At 38.2% G+C, this 5,686-nt stretch overlaps 1 long non-coding RNA gene across 2 annotated transcripts in view; it reads right to left on the bottom strand.

Annotated features, from left to right (window-relative positions):
* LOC107309145 overlaps positions 1-5,475 on the bottom strand; it is a 6,881-nt gene extending 1,406 nt beyond the window's left edge. For both annotated transcript variants that reach the window (XR_001553092.2, XR_001553091.2), the window contains exon 1: positions 332-5,475. This is a non-coding gene — a long non-coding RNA (uncharacterized LOC107309145). The remainder of the gene's footprint in view (positions 1-331) is intronic.
* Between the last annotated feature and the right edge of the window lie 211 nt (positions 5,476-5,686).

The raw sequence follows: 5,686 nt of genomic DNA, 5'->3' as shown, positions 1-5,686 counted from the left end.
TAAACACACAGTTCATAATTAATAAATTAGGAATAGATTGTGTGTTGTACTGAATCTTTCTTATAATTAAATTTTGAAATGTCGAAGTGGATAAGTGTACAGCAGCAGCAAATGAAGCTGAGTCATTCCCTATAAACAAACCATGTTTTGCTAGCATAGGAAAAACTGATATTTTTCTTACATAACCAGAAAAACTGAGAAACGATTTATGCAAATAAAATTAGTATTTGATAATATATCTCACAAAAATTAAACAAATTAACAGATGAAAGAATAGATATTGGGAAAGAGACAACACATGGAAAAACCAATTCTATTAAAACTGAAATACCTTATCCAGGCCAAAGAAGATTTCAAACTTATTCTATAATAGCCTTGAACAAGTCTGTGAAATGTCAACATTAAACTTTCAGCCACTGCACCTGAAACGCAGTAAATATGTTTTGCTATTATCTATGCCTGTCTGGACTTGCTGCACTGCTCCAGGGCTGCTCTCCACAGTAATTCCCGATGTCTTTACTTTGAAACAACCCGCCTGTATTATGGGAAATACACAGGTCTGTGGCACACCTACTTAATTTTTTTGTTATGCCTGTTATCAGAGAAGGAATGTACACTCTGCAACCTCTTCTGTTTTCTGTTAATGGAGAATGACTATAGAATTCTTTCTGGATTACTCTGCAATCTGCAAGAACAAGCAATTACAGTTGGTACAAGGTATTACCTATCAAATCCAGTGTACTTATCGTGTAAGCTTACATGATAACCATGCTCTGTAACTTCGTTATCTAAAACCCTGCTAAATGTTTTAAAGACTCTTTCACAGGGTTCCTCACCAGTATAAAAAATAAAAAATAAAGGAGAAAAAGTAAGAAAAAAAGGAAAAGGACCAGTAGATGATATGTAGCAGCTGTGTTCTTAGCAGGTCTGGGCACTGAAAAGCACAAAAGATAATGGTCTATGAGACTCAGACTAATTCTTCAAATAAAGCACCATGAACATTGTATTACTCAATGCAACTAAGTCTTTTGCTTCAATAACATAATTGAAAACACCAGAAAAATAAACAATTTAGTCATCTGAAGAGAATGCAAGTCAGCTTTGATCCTCAGTGTGACAGTTCCAGGAGTACATGTTTCATTCTGATCTAAATTACATTTTTTTACACCGCAGTGGTCTTTTTCAGCTCACTAAAAATAGAAATTCCCAAGTTGAAAGCTTCTCCTATTTCTTCTTGCTTATAGCCAAGTCCTTACCCATGATAGCGCTTTACCATTTCTGCTGTTGTCCTTTTTTGCTGAATTATTATTACTTCATCACCTTAATAATAAGTTTATTTCTCAAAGGGCATTTTATTCTTTATAGTCAGTTATAGGATTTCTTTCATCCACTTATTCAGCAATCATATTTTTTGTACATTCACTGAGGTAATTCTAAATTAATTTTCCATGTGCAGAAGACATGAAAGAACAATCTAACTGCAGTGAACAGGCACAAGGTATGCTTGAGGATTTGGGGCTTCTCTGAAATTACTTTTCATCTCTGATGAGAATTACCGAGGCCTCTTCCGCTGACATTCATAACCCTTTAGAGCCAGGACCAAATTCCTTCAATAACAGTAAGTTTCCCCATGTAGGTGAGCTTGTCCCATGCCAAGTCACCCTTCTTTCCCTCACTTTCCCCCACTAACCAGACCGGATCTGATCTTCCCTTCCATTCTAAGCCATTTCATAATTCTATGATTCTCTCTTCCAGCTCCTTAGATGTGTCCTGGGACTGCTGGAGAATGAGGAATCTAAAACATGTTCAGACAGTGAAAAAAATGGGGGGATAGTTTATTACTCATTAGCAGCCAAAGGAGAGCCTGTACTCACTGAAGTTCTGTGATCCTGATAAATTACAGGCTTATTACTGAATGTAGAGAAAACATATATAGTAATTTTGCAACAGCATATGATGCTTACAGCACTTACTATTGAGCCTCCATCGCAAAAAAATCTTCAGCTCAACATCTTCCATGAGATAACATCTGTCCTTCATTATCTTCACATCCAGGGTTCTCTCTGATGTGTGTTTGAATAGCTCCTTTTTTCCTGTGATAACTTTGACATGACAGAACTCACACTTATACTGGAAAACAAGGGTTCTTTTTGTTGAATTATAAGTACCAAGTCTTTCAGGGTTATGTTTTTAATGAAAGTTTCCATAGATGGGGGATTTTATTTGGATGGCATTGCTCTTCCATAAAAAAACAGTAGATCTTTATTGTTTCCATACATACATCTTACAGTAGTCTTTTGAGCTGGTCACAGGAAAAGTTGATGCCATGCAAAATTTCTATAAAAAGATTTTTGAAATTATTTTGGATCATTATCAAAGAAATACAATAGAGAGGAGATGTAATTAAAAGACCAGAGAAGTTTTTACTAGCACACCTTTCTCTTATTCAGGTACAAAGCTCAGAATATTTATGCCTATCTACACTTGTCCACCCTGTGTTAAAGAAAAATCAATGAATGTGATGCTCTTTCTACTCATGCTTAATTTTAGTGCTACTTTTAAATTTCACCTTCTCCATAGGCAGATCTCTAAATGTAAAATTTCTAAGCAACCACTGAGTTAAATGACAGCTTATAGCACTGGCATAAATATTCCCCTGATTAAACTGAGGCTGAATCTCATCTGTAGTTCCAGCAATGTCAAGCACGAAGGATCTCAAACTTCATGTATCAGGAGAAGATATGAAGGTCTTACTGCTTTCCAAAATTTCTGAAATCAGTATGCAAAATAGTTTTGATGTTACTAAGAAAGAGTAGGAATTCTCCAGGGTGACATAGTGAGTTGGGCTGGATTCATCTGTAACTTTAGGAATTTAAGTAATGGGCACTGAGTATAATAAGGTGGTTGCCCAGGTATCTTCTTCAGTCACTAAGAGAGAGAGAAAAACATCTTTGGGTGGATTTATCTCACTTGGCTTACCAGCCCTCAGCAGCCTAATGTTTTTCTATCTAGACAGATGCCACACTTTTGGGAATGACATTGCATTAGACACACTTAAGACTGTACCTGTATCAATTGTATTGCCACAAAGCAAGGAAGTCTGTGCTTAGATATATTTGAATATCTATCCTTCTTGTTGGCATGAGTGGATGGATAACATGGATAGCATGATTCACAACATGATGGAATAGGTGACATGAATGAGGGAAGAAATAAAAGAAATTTTAAGCTTATCTTCTCCCTGTCTGTGAAGATATATGTTACATATACTTCAGCAGAAGAGCATATGGTACTTTGCAGGCATAAGAGATCTCCCCATGAATTTACCATCTAAGCTTATTTGTCAGTGTTTTACATGAAACCATTAAACTTGGCAGGATCCATACGCTTTTCCAATACTATGGTGAATAAAATAAGCAGCCAGGGATCCCATAGACTGAGTAATGCTAAAAGAAGGTGTTTTATACTGTAAATCTGGCACCCTCTACTTCTGTATCTTGAAAGTCAAGATGCATCTGGTCTCAAGATGGCCTGGAGTGGAAGTGGACATCATGGTCATATATAAAATTCCTCTATCTCAGCTCTAGGAACTTGGCTGCTCCCAAGCTGCAGGTGGTCCTCTGCTGGGGACACTGTCTCTTGCCAGGAGCCTTTAGCTGATATGGGAGAAAGGAAAGCTCCAGAGTTTCCTGTTTTTTGAACTGAAGTGTCAATGACCATTATTTATTAACTGACAGAGGGGACTTTTTTTTCTTCCCTTTTAATTAGAAACTACAACTTGCTTTTTAAAGCTGAAAATACTTGAAATGATCCCAAGTAATATTCCAAAACCACTAGTCTAAAGCTGGCAGTTAGAAACCCAATGAAATCTGATCGACTGGCTGAGTCCCCTCTTTCTACGCACATTCTCACATGCACACACACACTCCCTTCGCCCAAGCGCCACAAAAAAAAAAAAAAAAAGACCCTAGCAAGACAACAGCATTCCTTTTGAACAACTATCTACATTTGTTACACAGCAGACAACTTTGGATCTATCCACAAGAGATTACAAGTGGTGCTTTAAGAAGCAAAAGCTTTATGAAACATCTCAAAGCAGACTAAGAAAAGCACATTCATTGCACAGGCTATTTTTAATTTCATTCCAGGCTCATCATGGGGCTTTATAATCCTCTTCTGTGTGGAATATCTTCATGGCTTGAACTCCTCCTTAGCAGGGTAGATTTAGCATTTGCTGTAGGAGGGGGAAAGTCTAAATGAAGCTGCGTTGAGTTGCCGCAGCTGCTCCATTACAGCCCTCTCCTTCTCACTTATGAGCATTGCTATTCTTGAACAGGCTTCTGCAGCACACACACCAAATCACAAGATGTGAGGGCTTTTAATGGCAGAGTTTGACAGAAACATTGCTGCCGATGTTCAGCCAGATCCAGCTGGTCAAAATGCTGCTGTACATTTACATCTGCCTCCCATGCACTGAATCCTGTCAGATTTTATTTGTCATGGATGGAGTTAATTTCAGAATGCTCAATGTTGAGAGAATATGGAAGAAACAACATAAAACAAGCATCTGTTCTATCAGAAAAGTGCAAGGCTGACACAAAGCTGGCCTAAAGCTGAAGTAGTTTAAATGGCTGCATAGTGCCCATGTGTTCGAGTACTACAGGATTTCTTAGTCTGTCCCATGCAGTCCATCTCTTAGCAAGTTCTCTTGCCATAGTTTGCCCACAGTAATAGCTCCTGACCGTCTTGCATAGAGTCATCACCAGAAGTGCTTGGAGACTGTGTTGGGACACAGATGTTTAAGAATATGCCACAGGGGTCTAAGCAGCAATAAGGTTTGAGCAGGTGTATGGCTGGAAATGTTAAAAGAAGAGGGATATGTACGGATGGAGAGTGGGTTGGTTGGGATGTATTGGTCACGTGGGAAGAGAAAAACACTTTCCAAACATGAACTAGGGACACATTTCTTGAATTCTGCTTGAGGCATGCTCTAATCTCCTCAGGTTTATGCTCCCTCTGCACAAGACTGTCCATATGCAATACACTTCACTAAATGGGTTCATTTCTCTGTATGTCTTCCAGTTGCTTCTCTTCAGCAATAGTTAACTGGCCTTTATAATACATCTGCCAAGAGGAAAACAACTTTAAAGAGTCTTTTCAGAAAATGCTATGGTGCCTAGAAGTTTCCAAGGGGCATTATTCAATCTCCCTTAAAGTAGGGAAGAAACTCTACCAATTTTCAGTCAGTGTCTTCTCCTAGGAAATTTGTAGGAATATGTAAAACCGGCACATGTTACTTCTCACATGGCATAAAAACCTGCTCTAAAAACACAGCATTTGCTAGAAATAGTGTTTCATTTCAGCCTGCTCAAAGTTTTATTGTCACATTTATGGTTGATAAGGAGGGCTGGAATAGATGATCTTTGAAGATCTCATCTAACCCAAAACATTCTGTGATTGTATTATCATCTGAGGTAATGAAAGTAATGTTTCCTATTTTATTATGCTGGCCAACAACATCAGAGGCGGATGCTGGTGGTATGGCAGGAGGGGCCAGTGTTATGTTACATTTTGTTGCCATGCAACAGACAGCAGCAGAGAACAGTCTGGCAAAATGGCATCTGACATGGAAGTGCATATGAAACAAAGGTGTGGAACTGAATTCCTTCATGTGGAAAAAATGGCA

Source organism: Coturnix japonica, chromosome 2, assembly GCF_001577835.2.
Source record: "Coturnix japonica isolate 7356 chromosome 2, Coturnix japonica 2.1, whole genome shotgun sequence".
NCBI lineage: Eukaryota > Metazoa > Chordata > Aves > Galliformes > Phasianidae > Coturnix > Coturnix japonica.
The sequence above is the reverse complement of the archived record's forward strand: the minus strand, read 5'-3'. Positions and strand labels throughout refer to the sequence as shown.